The sequence below is a fragment of the Ornithodoros turicata genome, chromosome 1, assembly GCF_037126465.1.
Source record: "Ornithodoros turicata isolate Travis chromosome 1, ASM3712646v1, whole genome shotgun sequence".
In the NCBI taxonomy this organism is placed as follows: Eukaryota; Metazoa; Arthropoda; class Arachnida; order Ixodida; family Argasidae; genus Ornithodoros; species Ornithodoros turicata.
This window is the reverse complement of record NC_088201.1, coordinates 51,890,976-51,907,959: the sequence shown is the minus strand read 5'-3', so window position 1 is coordinate 51,907,959 and position 16,984 is coordinate 51,890,976. Positions and strand designations below refer to the sequence as shown.

At 44.4% G+C, this 16,984-nt stretch overlaps 1 protein-coding gene across 1 annotated transcript in view; it reads left to right on the top strand.

The window, feature by feature from the left end:
• The window catches only part of LOC135378253 (sal-like protein 3), a 125,779-nt gene that overhangs the window by 69,731 nt on the left and 39,064 nt on the right, over window positions 1–16,984 (top strand). The window lies entirely within an intron of this gene.

The following is a 16,984-nucleotide window of genomic DNA, read 5'->3' as shown; positions in this document are numbered from 1 at the left end:
ACTGCTCACAGGGCCGAAGTTCCGTCCCGTCAGACTCCCGTGTGATGTTGAGCATTCACACGGTGCGGAATATCGGGAGTGGCGTACTGCGCATTTGGCAGACGACACCGTCAGCGTGTTTTCCTGTCGTCTGCTACGGAATATCTTGTGGCTGTGTAGCAGGATATTCCCAACGGTTAGCAGTGTACGCGAAGACATGACGTTAAGCGCTCGCGGTCACTCGACAGCAGAAAGCTATGACGCTTTTCGCATCTACCGCTTCTGGGAGAATGTCGCTCGTGTGAATCATCAAGTCATGTTCCTAGAGGAATTCCTTGATCAGCGTCAGCAGAGATGAAGCATATGACACCTTATGTTCCACACTCCCACCCCACGAAGAAAAAGAAGAAAAGAGAAACAGTAGTGCCGCTATTGCGCGCAAGTTTACGTCTGTCAACATTTAAGTGCGGGTCTGTAGGCATCCGGAGCACATATGCCGTGTGTGAGAATCGAGGAAACGGCCCCGGAGGTCGAATGTAAATATTAGTCATCGGTATGCACCGCATGCATGCTCCCTTATCGACTCATCTGCTGCGGTACGTTTCCAAGTACGCACGCCTCTTTGTGCAGCACCAAACTTTTTACGATGTCTCTCGAAATGGCAAACTTGCGACGCATTGCAAACGTCAAATGGAGAGAGAAAAAACAAAAAAAAATGGCCACGTTTTTATCTTCCCAGTGTCCAGCCAGATGACACAAAAGTGATCCCCATATTTCTACGCGTTTCTCGTGGAAGCATAACACGGTTTGGAAACCAGTTTCGCAAGTCCTATAGCGCTAAAGCGGCATGTGTATCTGTGTGCGGTTAGACGTTTGTCGCGACAGTCAGTACTATGTGACGGTAAGTGGCGATGGTGATGATGTCTAAGTTATTTGCTTTCGGGGTGGGTTGGTTATGATTTGCCAAGACAACGCAGGTGCTCGTTGAGCAGAAAGCTTCGCACGTGAGTTTACGACTCCTTGGTGTTCGGTCAGGGAATACAGTATTGAAACGGACTTCGTGCTTGCAATTGAGGAAGAAACGGATGAAACCCTCGGGCATCATCAGAAAGGGCATGTCCATCGATGTCAAGAAAACGACGCTGTTATGTCGTACTCCTCGAGCATCGTATTTATAAGTTTGTAACCACGGACGCCTCGTAGGGAGATGGTTACGGTGCAGCCGGTCGCCGCCGCCGCAATTGGTACTTTGTTCTTCACTGGTGAAACAGACACGTATAACTCTAAATAAGGATGTCATAGAGAATCCTTTCTTTCAGTTGATTTTTTGTATAGCCGCCAAAGAACAGTTATCCTTCTAAGGTATAACAACACATAATACCTCTCGGGGTATTGAGGGTCTATAAATCATATAATAATTAGGGGCTTTACGTCGCGAGACAACTCAGATCATCAGCGACGCCACATCGGTGGTTCTGTAGACTGCGTTTGCCCACCTGAGGGTTCTTTAACGTGCAACGAAAGCTCACCACACGGCACCCCGTATTTAACGTCCCTTGCGGAAGACGGCGTGTCTACGCAACTTGTAACCTGGTGGCGTCCTCGGCCGGGTTCGAACCCGCGATCTCGGGACCAGAAGGCGAACACGCTACCGACTGAGCCTGGTCCTCTACAAATAATGAAACGATCTCTCGCTCGTCTCACATATTATTCTCTCTTTCTCCCGGTTCTCGTCATGATGAGCTGTGTCACTTGGTTTTTTGCCCCATTACGTCAACCCGGAAGTTCATTGTGTCTCTGTAATAGCTGTACGAATCGAAGTCTGTAAAAACAGAGCAATCGTACGTGTACAAAGAATAATAGTAATAATAATATAAAAAAAAAGAGAAACGGTTGAAAAGGAGTCCGCATATTTTTTTCCTCCTTTTCTTTTGAAACTTCCCACGATCCATAAAGCGAGTTTGAGAAAAACCTCTTCGGCAACCATGCTGTCCCGGTGCTTGTCGTTAGACTTCCCCGCCCACTATTTGGCCGCAATTGTTCTCCGCGAGCACGATGTCATTGTTTGGGCGGTTCCCTTTACGGGACACTTCCCTGAACGGCCAATTCCTGGAAAACCGAAATAAATACCGCGGAGAGCCGCCAAGAGACAATGGAGCCTCGCACACCGCTAAGCGAGGTGACGTGAGTGTATCGGCCCTCTTGGCGACAGCCGCACCACACATTTTAGTATATCGCCCTGATGACAGTGCCTTTTCATTTTTTTTGTTTTTTTTTCATGTATTTTCGTGTGTGCTTGTCACTTTTGTACCAGGTTTTTCGATCTTATATACCAGTTTGATTCATTTCCACAATAGTTTTTCCCCCTGTGACAACAGTTGAGTGAAGATGAGCTCTATACAACATGAGCGCCAGCAGGGACGGGAAGTGAGATGTTAGTGATGTTACATATGTCCAGTTTGCCCGTTTATGTCTTCTAATATAGTGCAGCCCGTCGGGACACGAATTCATTTTCTTTTTTTTTTCTTTTTTTTTGTGTGTGGATTTGCCGGTAATACACATGGACGATTTAAATATTTGGTACAGTCCGGATCGAGACACTAAGAAGGAAAACGCTCTCACATGCCTTCTTTTGATGATCTGAGTCACGGTGTCACGGTGGTGGAAAGGGAAGAAGATGGGGCCACGGCGTGTAGACGACGACAGAGAATTCAGTTGGTCTGTAGCCGACCATCAACGATTTAAGAGGTCAACTAAACTGCTCGTAACTACGACTGCGTTACACCGTGCAAAATATTTCGGCTGCACTATAGCAGTGAAAGTGCTGCAGGGGGCCCTGAAGTGGCGGCGGAGTTATAGCCGCTGTTTAGATCAGGATAGGTTAGACCAGCTGAGCTGAGGTCGGTTAGTTAGGTTCGTCTATCGCAGGGGCATCAAACTGAAATGGACTGTCGGGCCGCATTGACCCTATAGGCGACATCATGGAGAGGCACATAGAAAAGAATTTGTGGTAATTACAACAAAACATATAATATAGCATAAAAGAAACATATACACAAAAACAATAGCGGTGTAGTTATTGTGGGGCCGGACGGTGTGTGCAGAATTCATTACTGAAAAGCTCCACTTGACACGCCAAGAGAAATAAATAAGCTACCTTTCCAAATCGAGTACTGAAAATATGGAAAACTATTCGAGAAAAATACGTAGTTCTTCACAAACGATTATGATAATGTTCAGGAGCACTGAAATCATCTCCTAGTTACACACTGTACTCTTCCCTTTGGTCAGAGTTTTAACGTGGAAAAGGAAATGGAAAAGTCAGAAAGAAACAGCTAGCTGACATTGTTGACAATGTTTGACTTCGTGTTTTCCGCTTTAAAAGTTAAAGTTCAAGTTCCCAAAACATTAAAGGACAATGGCCTTTGTACATAACTGTTCTGTCCCTATACTGTTTCAGTGTGTCACTACATGTCGCTACTAATTGAGTGTCAGAATTAAGATAAGCCCATCTTCCTCATGAGGTAGCTGCTAAGATGTCCAATGTGCACGCGGAGACCAGGTTGCTGTGTGAGGTTCATGACCCGCAAGAAGGTGCCAGCATAACTCTGCGCCGCTGTGTCGTCATCAAACTGCGTTTTTGGTAGACGTTCGCATAGCTTGCGGTGTATGTTATTATCGTATTTAACTTTAAAAATTTGTCGTAATTAGTGCTCCTTTCGTACTTAAAATGTCAGACAGGGCCTGTTGGTACTGCATCCTACTAAAAGCGCTAACATCAAGACAAGGAGACGAACACACAGATAGCGCACTATCAACAAAAATGTATTTGCAAGAGACGGCACACTGTTTAAAACCCTTCACAAATTCCCTTTCCTTTTCTGACAAACCAATCGGAGGGTTGCTGACGCAAGTTTCCCCTCACTCCCAAACCAAGAAAGCTTCCAAGATCTCAGGCTGCCAGGTTTCGTGAGATCGCAGGGAGCGTGAGATCTGGGAAGCTTTCTTGATTGGGAAGAGAAGGGAAACTTAAAGGGAAACGTGCGTCAACGGCGCTTCGATTAGTTTGTCAGAAAAGGAAAGGGAATTTGTGAAGTATTTTAAACAGTGTGCTGTCTCTTGTAAATATTTTTTTGTTGATAGTGCTCTATATGTGTGTTTTCGTCTTCTTGTCTTCATTTTAGCGCTTTTAGTGGGATGCTCCTTCCTGTCTACTGATCACAAATATGTCAAAGGATATTCCTATAAATGCCATTTTCTGACCTTACGCTTTGTTATAAAAAAATACATCAGTCAAACTGCTATAGTATATCCAATATATCATTTCTACTCGCAGCCAATTACATCTAATTAAATTTTATAGTTGTTTATATATTTTATAGTTTATATATTATATGTTATAGTTTATATTTTATAGTTTATAAACTGTTGTAAGACTATGCAGTCGCCTCCGTCCCTCGACGGAGGCGAATGAGGCTCGTGCCCCACTCCTCTACCTCTTTATTGGCCTGCTGGCACCCTTACAACTGTAGAAATATTTTATCATTTTTTATTATACAATTTATTTATTACGCAAGGTAGCTCCTGCCTTCCGTGAAACCGAAACTGGATGTGGACAAACAGTTTGTTCATCTAAAAAAGTACGACACTCTGCAGGATGTAATTTTGATTACGGCATCTGCGCGTAAATCAAAGTGGAATATAATTTCAAAATCTATGCTATAAGTTCAAAATCAGTATATTTGGCTGGAGACTATCCCTTTAAAAAAATACTGTGTTTATGTACTTTAGCTACATCCAAATGCGCAGGAGTGGAGAAAACGAAAGAAAAGCTAATAAAAAAAGTTGTATGGCACGATAAGTTCCGAATTTGAGCACTGTTATTGCGAAACGTATTAGGACATGTTAACCCTATCACTCTCTTGTTTTTCGGCTAAGGTCATTTCGCATTTGTTACGCTTCATATCCTCCACACGATAAAAGAAAAGAGAAGACGAAGAAGTTGTCCAGCACGTTACGGTATACACATGATTTCCCGTTCCACGCAAGCCTCGTTGGAGATCTCAGAGATATGAATGTGGACATGAAATGCTGCTGCGTCCTCCTCTTGCATAGGTTAAAGGGGCTGTGACACTTCCATACAGGTGGTTAATTACTTCACGTTCGCCCTGTAGTGCACGCTAGACAGCGAGTAAAACATTGCTCTCGCATGCGACGAAACTAAACGAGAAACGCATTCTCGAGCGCACTGACGTCTCGACCATCACTCCCCTTCCATGGGGTATACTGAAGGTAACCGGAAGGTACAGATGCATGCGGTTCCTTTCGTTCTACTTGATACCTTTAGGCTTCCATTCAGTTGGGTACTTCAGGGAATGGATGATTCCGGGACGGCTTATGCCATCACGCCAGTAACGCTCCGCTAATGTTAGTTCTAATTAGTAACGTCACGAACCTGTCGAGGTTCGAAATCGGAAAAGTTGGCATTCGGCAAATTAGAAAAAGATCGCGAAGGTTCGACTGCCATATATCACCAGACACAGAAGTATGTGATATCAACTATGATTAACTCGAAGCAACGAAAAGAAACATGGGGGACTGTGGCAGATAATCAATTCTATGTCGAAAATGAAACCATCCATATTTTTCTTTCCCACGCTGCATTTAAAGTCTCGAACCGTGCGGTAACTCGGATATATACGTATATAGCGGCCAATGCAGTAACCACATACTCTTCGCGCCGAGACTAACGACATGATACAGCAGGGCAAACACCGCAGTGGGAAGCGCATCGTTTTCGGGATCACGCACTGAAAATCGGCGAGCAGGCGGGGTCGCTCACTCGTTTTTTAAACGGGCGGTCATCTGCCGAGCTAAAGAGTATTATACAATCGGCTGCTCCTTCCAAGGGCGGTGTACCGCCAGGGCCAAGAGGACAAACGGGGGAGTCTCTTTCACGTGAGGATTTTTTTTTTTTTTCAGCTGTTTGACGTCGTGAGTGTTTGACGAGCGTGGCGTGACGACGTGATTATGAATACGCGACTGGTCGTTCACACGTATGGGAGCAATTTTGCGCTGCCGTTCGCCGGTTTCAGGAAGTGTATCGAAAGACCGTGCTAATACGAAGCGGAAAGGCAGCACGAGTTTTAGAATTTGCACGATAATAATGGGTTCCTAAGCAGACACATTGAAAGCAACTGGTCATTTACAATACTACCAGTGGAAAAAGAACTGCGCTTGTAACAAAAATCTCAATGAGCTCTGCCACCTTGATTCAGCAACTCAGTAAAAGACACACTGGACCAGCGGTTTAGGCAGCAACTCCGCGGATGAGGGATGTTGGCTGACACTTATTTTCCGAATGTTGAAAGAGATGGTGACTGCAGAGGTGGGCATGTATTATAATAGTATTACTATAATACATCTTTGTGTTAGTATTACGTAATATAATACGAATTTTAGAAAAGTAATTAGTATTATAATACATAAAATTTTGTACAATCAGTATTACTGTATACTTTTGATGCAGTAATACTCCTTGGCCTTCCGCACTTCCCGCTGTCCAGTGTTTACTGACATTCTATGACACAGCACCGGTATGCACTGATAATAGAGAGTTCAGTTCTAAGCTCTTAACCCCAATAATATTGGGGCGAAGAGCTTCACCTCAACTATTATGAACCTCTGAGGTAAACTTCTTAACAGGGGATGGAAGGTTTCATTCCTTCTCGAACTCCCACTATGGAAAGTCGCACGATTTTAAACGGCAGATTTTTCGTGGTGGTTAATGAGGAACGTGAATCCGTGTTGACCCGCGGACGTGTGTTCATCTGCACCTGCGGAGCGAATGTTCTCGCTTGCAAACCTTGTGCTCAGTCCAAATAGACGACGATTCGATTTTTGAAAAAAATAAAGATAAAAAATAAAAACTGTTGTTAAAGTCGAAGAGCATGTAAACGCCTACGGTCCAGAGAAATGCATGCAATATATGTGCAGCAATAAATGTTGCACACGCTGTAGTATTTTCAAAAAGTGGTGTGTATTTCCTGTATTGCTTGCGTATTATAAAACGCCTTTTCTAAAGTATTATTGCATTAGAATTATAAAACGCATTTTGCTTCAGTACTATGCATTAGTATTATAATACAGCAAAACTGTATTACTGCCCACCCCTGGGTGACTGTGGTGTATAAGCGGCACCGGCCGTGCACCTGAGGTAGAAGAAAAGGAGTATAAAGTGATTTGTGTGGCAGGCAGCCGGTGCAGGATCGGCTAGGATCTTCTACAACGTCTGCGAATTCAGTCGACCTGGTCACTACATATTGGCGACGAGGATGGCACTATTATATTTCACTCTCTGTGTCCACTATGTTTACCAGAATAGTTTTGTACCATCTACAGAACGTATACTATCCAATTTAAAAAGTAATCTATCGGGGGAGGGGGGGAAGAAACAATAAAACCGTACAGTATTTTAACAGCACGCGCAAGCGATGGCGTGCGGCATACGTAACGTCATATCGTCCCTTGCTGCCCGCCCTTTACGAGCATTGCGGCGAAAGCACAAAAAGAAAATGGCCTTAGCTCTATTGAAAAAGCAGGTAAATGACCTTAAGGCCCCTTGTAGAAGTCACCCCACCCAAAACACAACATCATCACGGTATGGCCTCCCCTGTTACTCATTAAAGTGGTTCCTCCGATCGCACTTCGTACACACATCGGAGACGACGCAAAATCCACAACAAATTCTCTCCAACATATAGTTGTCACAACGTATGAGCGCAGAGCGTGTCTCAGACTTTCCCCAACGATTCATTCTGGTCGCAGCATCGCTCCTATCACATGGGCGAGTCTTTCTTTCTTTCTTCTTTTTTTTTTTTTTTCACCCTTCTGGAGAACCACGGCTACGAGTACGAACACAAGCGAGGTTCATCTTTTTCTTTGACGCCACGGGTCGTTCGAGTCCGCGCAGTGCGCTTTGGCCCCGCTTGAGCTCCTCTCAAAGCGGTGCCCCCTTTTCTTTGCAAGGGAGCTGCAGTCTTCCTTTTTCTCGCCTATATATATTTACCGATCGCTTTTTCATTGACGGCAGTCGAGTGGCCGGGTTGCGTCACAGCGTCGCTGCCTTCGCTTTTTCTTGGCTCTCTTTTTGAGACACTTCGCTTTCTTTGGTCGTTTCGTTATATCTCTATAGCATTTTCCCTCTTTCTTTCCAAGGGGGTTTCCTTTCGTGTTTTTATTCGTCGCCGTTTCCGGAAAGAAAGGCGAGAGTCTCGGGCACCGGAAGTTTAAAACCAGAGCCAATCTTCGTTTTCCTCCGTTCTATCGGGGGTTTTTCTCCTGTGTGCACCGCGCGTTTCGATCTGTTTGTATTTTCATCATTGTTCCTAACTTTGTGGCCGGGATTGGAAAAGGTACAGCACTCGACACTCTCAACTAAAATACTTTAAGTAAACGTTACGGCTCGCTCGGTGTACTGCGGTAAATGCGATTTCATCAACTGTACAAACAGCATTTAGATTAAAAGAAATGCATACTTTGTTCAATGTACAATAAGCAGTACGATAAAGTGACCTGCAACGTAACAACCATATCCTTGACCATAAATAGGAGATGCGGGTACGTGGTACACATAGTTCTGTGGTGTGGAGCCAGACAGTTATGCTTCTTTAATGCCTTTCTTTTTTTTTCTTTTTTTTTTCGTGGAGGCTTTGAAAGGGGATGCCACGATATTCCACCGTCAGGAATCCACCGTTTAAAATCCCAGATGTTCAAAATCCCAGATTTCTAAATTAAAGCTTTAATGTGAAGAATGGTGGAATGATAGTGTTGAATAATACATATTACTGACAAACCTCCCAGTATTGCGTGATTTTGACGTTAGTAGAAGTCATTGTCATGAATAAAAACCAGTTTTTTTTTGCGACAGTTAGGCTTAGCATGGCGGTCACATCAGAGCAGCAGAACTTATTAGATTTTGGTTAGGGTTAGGTTAGTTTTCAGAGGTTAGGTTAGTTTAGTTTAGGTGTTTTTTGACAGTTCACCACGCCTTTGGGTGGCTCCCCACAGTTGGGCACGCACGCAACGCTACGCTAGCGCCGTTTGGGATTTTGAGCATATGGGATTCTACACGGTGGATTCTTAATGGTGACAATTCGGGATACCCCCCCCCCCCCTTCGAAATAGATGTAATTAAATTACAATCAACTTTGTTTCTCGCCCATAGCATCTGCTGCATGGAGCTTGAGCATATTCCACAGTTTCGTTCACGGTTCAATACAACTCACTGTGTAATAGATCATAGAATGAAATATTAAATAAGGTACCGTGCGAAGATACAGCCGTGGATAAGTTACACTGCTAACATTTCCAATGAGTGAAAGCATTGAGCTTAGACTAGAAAATGATTACGAAACCGTATAAGATGTACTCCAAGTAATAGAATATTGGAAGGTATTGTTGTTCACCCACGTGGTACACATGTTCATTTGTATTGCGGGAGTTTATTCTTAAAATTTATATCACATAACCTTCTCCTCGTTTTTTGAATATCAAAAAGGCGAATAGGTCATTGTAAGGAGTTTCCGTACACATGCACTGATGTAAGGAATCGTAATTCCTGCAGTAAAATACTTATATAATATATATATATATATATATATATATATATATATATATATATATAATACTGCTGCTGTTGTTGTTAAGGCCCATTTCAAGCTGCATTCGTGCTTTGCGTTGTTCTCATAAAACGACTCCTATTTATTAGTACATAAAGCTTACACGTTCAAAACAGCAACAAGAGAAAACGATCAACACATAAAAAGGAGTTTCAGCTGAAACACAACGATATACCTACAACCATAGAAGAAAGTACTTTCCGTACTGCGTAGAAAATGCTGCTGACAGAAGGTACCCTAGACGCAGGGATAGTCCCATACAGAAAGTCCCCCCCCCCCCCCACTTTCCTCCCGTTCCTGCGGTCCCCACGAAGAATGTCCTTGTAGCTCCTTAAGACACTACCTTCTATTGGCAAGAACACAGGACCCAAACACTGCGAGACGTTTTAGCCATGTGGCATCAGGAGTTCATCATGGTCGATTGGCCCCATCTGGCGGCGGGCGGCTAAAGCAGGGCACGTGCGTGTGTAGCGTCCATATAAATGCCAGACACCAATCCAAATCTTTATGCCTGTGGCTTTCAGCAGTTCCCGAGGCGGAATAAATAAATGACGGATAAAAGAAAGCTGCTTGTTAGGATATATGCCATTTTAGTATATGCTATGACTTCCGTCCAGTGTTTAGACTCAGGGGCTGGACAAAGCGTGCCGTCATTCAGACAGAAAGGAATCGGTGTGTTCGTCTGCAACGCAGTTTATTGTATTTCACTCGATATCACGCAGTTGCTCTAACTCTCGCTGTTTACATGGATGGCACAGGGCTACATAACCTTTGCTCCAGAGTCTTTCAGTGGCAACTGAAACTAAAATAATAATGCCGCATTACAGACCGCGCCTGACGATGACGAAGTGAACGTGTCTCCCACCTACTCCTCCGACGCGCCACCACCCACTTGGGTGTAAGATTTTAGCATCTCCGAGAATAACATATTTCAAAATACACCATGAGCTATGTGCTCCAATATCTCCGACGACGGTACTACCTCCTTGAGTTGAGTTGATGTTATATCGCCGTGCAATTACACTAGCTGGCTTGAATGCCGTTACAGCCAATACCAATATCCTCCTACCATTTTATAGCATTTCTTGTAAGTCTTTCCTCTGCGTTACGACAGGGGTAGCTGTACTAGTTGTCCGATTTCGATACTTCAGGCAAGATTGATTGATTGATTTCGGTATCAAAAATATGAAAACGTGAGACCCGACAAAGTCGGGTCAGGCTACTGCAGGTCAGAACATTGTACAGACAACAATGGGCTATTCATAGTGCCCTACGTTCCGGTATCATTGCGTTCAGTAATTAATTTATTTAGCGATTAATTTGTTTTTGTGGTGCCAAATCATCCCGAAACCCAATCATGATCAACAACAACAACTTCATTTTAATGCTGTGATTGGGGAGTTTCGTCGCCAGGGGCGGTGCTCTACCCCATTGCTGACGGTTACGTGGTGAAATAATGTGTCGCCTCACCCGATCATGATGATACAAGCGAACACGTTGAATATCATTCCTCTTATCGGAATGAATTGTGGGTGCAAAGAAAAAAAAACCTTTGGGAGAGCTTTTTGGACTGCATAGGCATGTTGATTGAGCGAACTTTGATAGTATAGCCTGCATTATTACTGCAGTGATGATGCACGTTACATTCATGGTTCTCTCTGCACGTTACAGCATGTCACATATTGCTCGTATTATATTGTACTGTATCTTTGTAGTGAGTGTATAGGACTGTGCAGTTCGTCCCGATATTCTGGGGATGTCTCGCCATCTTTCGGCTGGCTTGCAAACTGAAAGGTGTAGAGAGTCCACAGGAAACGGTTTTGTCGTTCTGTGTAACGATTTTTTTCTACTGTAACCATGTACGTGAACAGAATTTTATACATATCATATACAGAATGAATCTTGATCATATTATTGTGTGTTGATCTTACGAACGCAAAGAACAGTTCATTTTGTGTTTCTATAACGCATTGTTTTGTAATTTGCTGTACGGAAAGGACTGGCTTACATACGTTCACTAACAAAGTGTTCCAAGTGAGGGGCATGGATATACCACTCCAAACATTATCGCGGAGTGAAGTGTAAAGTGCAATAAAAAAAAATCTGACTGTTCGCAAAATATTAAACCTAGAGTTCATAGCTTGCATAAGGACTCGCGCATACAGATATAGTTATGCATCAATCATGCACCAGTAACGAGCATATACCAGGAACGTTCAGCTTTCGTTCCTAATCGATAAGAACGCCACATGCAACAACAACAACAAAGAAAAAAATAAAAGAGGAAACGTCTAGTGAACTTCGATAAATCTTCATGGCGCACATATATATATGCGCAGTAACCGGAAACGCAATCGAACTCGCACTTAAAGTCATCGTTATACATGTCTAATTACGCGTCTAATTGCAGAAGACGATGCATCGCTCGCGCTCATCACTGTACTGAAAGGAACAAAAAAAGGAAGACGGGGTCTTCGGACGTATTTAACGTCTCCCATGGTTATATATGTGACACATATTCCGGGTCGTTCATTTCGCGTGTCTCATACGCGGTTTAGCGTCGCAGCAAAAGTGAACACGGAAAATGAGAGGGCGGATTTCCATACTTTTTTTTGCTTCTTCTTCTTTTGCTTTTCGTCGACGCGTTTCTGAGTCTTACGCGTGATTACGGGGTAATTGCTGGCCGTAGATAGAGCGGCGCGCTTAATTAAAGCTGTCGACGCGCGTTATGCGCGCCTGAAATGACCCGGGAGCTGCTTCGGGGCATTTCTCGCCTCGGGACGACAGCGACTGATGTGTGGCAATATTTCTGGCACAGCAGAGACCGGTAAAAAAAAAAAAAGAAAAGGGGGAAGGAATAGAAAGGAAGAGGGATCGCGGATCGAAGAAGATTCACTCCAATACAATATATATATACATATGTGTCGCGGAAGAAGATGGTTTTTAGCCAGTGCATGGAAGAGGCAGATGGAGAGAGAGAGACACCGTGTTGGAGGGTCGCATCGCTTATTAGTGCTTTCGAACGGGGTCGCCGAGGCTCAATGCCTGGATAGGAAGAGCGTGCTGAGCGGCCATTGCATGCACGTATTGTGCGCGCAAATTGCGAGGCTCAAAGAAGTAGCGGTGATTGATGACGATATCCCGTGTTTTCCATAAAATGGTTACTCTGTTGCGATGTAGCACTGGGCCTCGTTTGGAACGCGTATGTCAGCTGTCACGAAAAGGAGGACGCCCCGCGCATTTCGCAAATCAGACTGACAACTGATAACGGTACCGTAACGGGACTGATAACTGATAACGGTACCATTCTGTGGAATGGTTCACCATAAGCGCGTTATGTGGTCGAGCTTTGTTTTCAGAGCGCGGTCCGCACGTCTTTTTGTGACAATTAACGTAACTACGCAGATGTCAAAAAAAGAAAAAAAAGAAAAACGTACTCCTCCCGTTTTCAACAAATCAGGGCCGAGCGAGCGATATATCATTCCGGGTGATGATTGGCTAGGAGCGTAGTATGAGCGTTTTAAGAGTGTGCTAAATGAATTGGCACGGTCACCATATCCGTGAATGCAATGTAAGCGCACGAAAAAGCTGCATGAACAACGATGCCGCGAATATGTATACGGACATGACTGAGATATATGGGGCAGGAGTTCTTTGATCGGAACTTCCTCTGGATTTCAGAGTCGATGGCTCTGTGGTACTCCTTGTATAGCAGGGGGCGGGGAAGGAAATGTCCCCAAATACATAAATACATTGCGAGTATTATAGCTACTGGCAGTGGTTTACCCATAATTTCGTCCCTGGGGGGGGGGGGGGGGTCGAGCTCCACAGGGGGAGAGGTGACGTCACAACATGGAGGATAATCCCATGTGTTTTTATGCTCTTTGGCAAAATATTGCGTAGTCTCATAAAATTTTAGGGGGTGTCTCCTATTGTTTGGGGGGGAGGGTTAGGGGGGAGTCTGGATAAATCGCTGCTGGGGGCCCCCTTTGGTTCCAATGTCGTCCTAATCGTCGTCCTCGTCGCTAATGTCCCGTCCAAAGCCGTGTAGAACAGAAGAGACCGTGGACGGTTTGTATTGCGTGAGACCTTGATATATGATATTGACAGTGCTGTCGAAACACTAACGAACGCCAACGCCAACGAACGCCAAAGACGCTTCCAAAGATGCCCCACATGAGATGCATCACAAGGGTGTGCACTGAACATACAGAACAACAACAGAATGTAAAACGACTACTTTTGACGAGAAGGGTCTGTCATAAATGCGGGAATGCAACTATATAGCGTGGAATGTAAGCCGACCACGTTGCAACGATCGTGTATATATGGTAGAATCCTAATTTCTTACGGTTATTGGGACGACAGCACGGTGTATGAAAGTTACGAGTAAAACTTGAGAAATCGCTGTTAATGCTCGTTGTTTGTTTATTGTTTTACTATAGAAACGTATAGTGAGGAAGCTGCAGGATAAGGTGGTCGTATATACTCCCATCCTCGTTTCTCCACGCATGACAAGGGGGGGATTTTGTTACATCTTGCACTTAATCTGAATCCCAAGTATTAGCGAGTCTTCTCCGGCTAAGTACAACTGCCAAAAAAATAAAGTCAACGTGGACGAAATATTCTTGGATGTATTAATTTTATATATATTTCTCTATCGCTTTTTTTTTTCTGCGTTAGCGCCGCAAAGCAACTGTGGCGTACAGTCGTACACAGCAGGAAGGAGTGGGAGATCGGGAGGTTAGTATACGTCCTGGGCCGACTTCACGGGGAACTGCGCAGACATTCGTCTGGAAAGTCTGCCGGAATACCCCAGACAGCACAGCCTGTGCGGGGATTCGAACCCGCGTCATCTCCCAGTCTCGGCATGGAAAGCGGCCATCCTATGTAGTCTATATCGCTTTATGACATTGGAATTCGCGTCTGAGTCATCTTTGTTTTGCGAGTGGTCACCAAAGTGAACGCAGCACGAAATAGGATTTCTTGTCACGTTCCGAACGCGGAAGGAAAGTTTATAAGGGACAGACCGAAAACTATCTATGCAGACTACATTTACGTACTACCATTATGAGGACTACAAATCAGTGCAATCTGCGAGCCGAAACACACATCGAACAATGCGTTGCGGCGCTATACTATTTGAAAAGTGTGTGAGGAATCTCATTGATGTTAGACGTCGTGTTCGGGATTGAAGTTTTGTTACGAACGTGATATTAAATCCTACAGTAGTTGTCCGTAAAGGTGTCAGTTATTCCTTTTGAAGGGAAACATCCGTATACGCGTTCTCGCCTTCCATAATCCCTTTGACACTTCGACGTGGAAAAACACTTTCAGCGCGATCGAGAGAGTGAACTTTCCTTCGTAGGAAAACAGCCTATGACACCTACACAATGCAGGCGTTAATTTCCAGGCGCCCGAATAGGCCCTCCCCTGTTATCCTTCATAGCGAAACCTCAAAACACGTCTCCCCCACAACAGAGTGAGTGCCTGGCGAGGGAGTGTTCCTCTTCCACACTGTCATTGTTTCTCGCAGCACGAATTTGTCCCGCGAAGCCGATCGATACAGAGACGCTGCGGATCGCGCGCACCCTTACCGAAACGAAGAAAAAGCGCGCCGCATTCCCGGCACGTGCGACAGCGCGCGCGCGCCAATGGGAAGCGAGCCCGCATCGACATTTCGCGTATTAAATATGGCGGCGGCGCCATATCATCCGCACAGCACGGCGAGGAAAGCGGGCGCGCCCGCAGCCCTATGATTGGCCCGCGACGTGCGATATGATAATGGCGATTCGCGCGGCCATTGGCGGACTCGCGGTGCAGAGGGAACCAGCGCGTTATGACTGGGGCAAAATATGGAGGAGGTGGGGGGATGGAAAGAACCGCCATCTTGGCTTCCTCTCTGGCGCCGTCAATGAATAATGGACGCTGGGCCGATGCGTTTCCGGGGGATGTGATGAGGAGGGAGAAGATGGAAGCCATGATCGGCTTGACCCGTATAACGGATCAACGTTGCCGGCCCTGTATATGGAATGCTCTCTCAGCAACACTGGAAGCTTTGCTACTGAAAGCTAAATCAATTCGTTTCACGGACGCTCGACTCAGATGTAATGATCAGCCGGGAGTCACGTGAATTGATTGATTCACGTTTATTTAAAAACTGCACCTGACCAGAAAATGGTATTGCCCACTTTCTTTTTTTTTTTTTTTTTCGTTTTGCTTACAGTTGTTGTCAATGTCAAACGTATAACCTGTTTTAGATGCGGTTATTACGTCATTTCATGCAATTTTATTGGCTGGCCCTGCCGATGCGGTGAAACATTTACGAATACCCACTATTGCGGTGGGAAAGAAGAGATCAACAGTAAGAGCGACGTTGAGTGTGACGATACAGCGCACTATTGACACTCACCGAAGTGGAAGAGCTTCGGGTGGCAATACAAATCGCAGTTCAAAAGATGCACTCACTATAAATATAATATGAATCGGGCTATGTGGTCACCCAATGATCTAATCCAGTGCAGTTAGTATTCGACGTGTCGAATGTAATTCGGACTGGATCGAATTTGAGCAATGAATCTTTGTCTTCCAGTCATTCAATTAGTTTGACTGCAAATATTGGATTATATAATATTCGTACAAACGTGGAAATTTGTAATTTTATCCCAGTCTCGAGGGTACGTAGCTTTCACCACATGCTGAAACCACTTCGTTCCTTAGCACTTGTCCCATCACTACCAGTGCTTACGTTTTCCTTCCTTTGAAAATGATGCCTCTTGTTTTCTCTGACATCAACAATGCGAAAATAAGACACTGAAAACTTAGTACATGTGTGTGCTCATTATGTTTAACGAATTTCCCCATGACAACAAACCCTTTCCTTAAAAGTTCCACAAAACATAAACTATAACACTTTCCGGAACATTGAAAGTATACAGAGTACAAATGCGAATAATATATATAGTGTCGTTAAATGAAAATTTATTAAACACATGCAACTTAGCGAAACTTAGATGATATATACAATATGTTGGTGACCATCTACAACACAGGATGTAATTGTTAACACCATTTTCGCAGCATATGTAATGCTTCGATGACGTACTTTAGGTTGAAATGACGAAACTACGCGCTGTCTATGAACTGGCCGTACGAAAGGATGTGTTTCGTATTTAAAAAGCGCGTCCCATTTCATCATCTCGCACGCGTATGAAATGAGGACCACGACACAAAGCCTCCGTGCACAGTTTGAGCACAATACACCTGTGAAGAAAGAACAAAGTTTTTCCCCTGGGCAGTCAGCTTTTAGTGTCACAGATCCACAT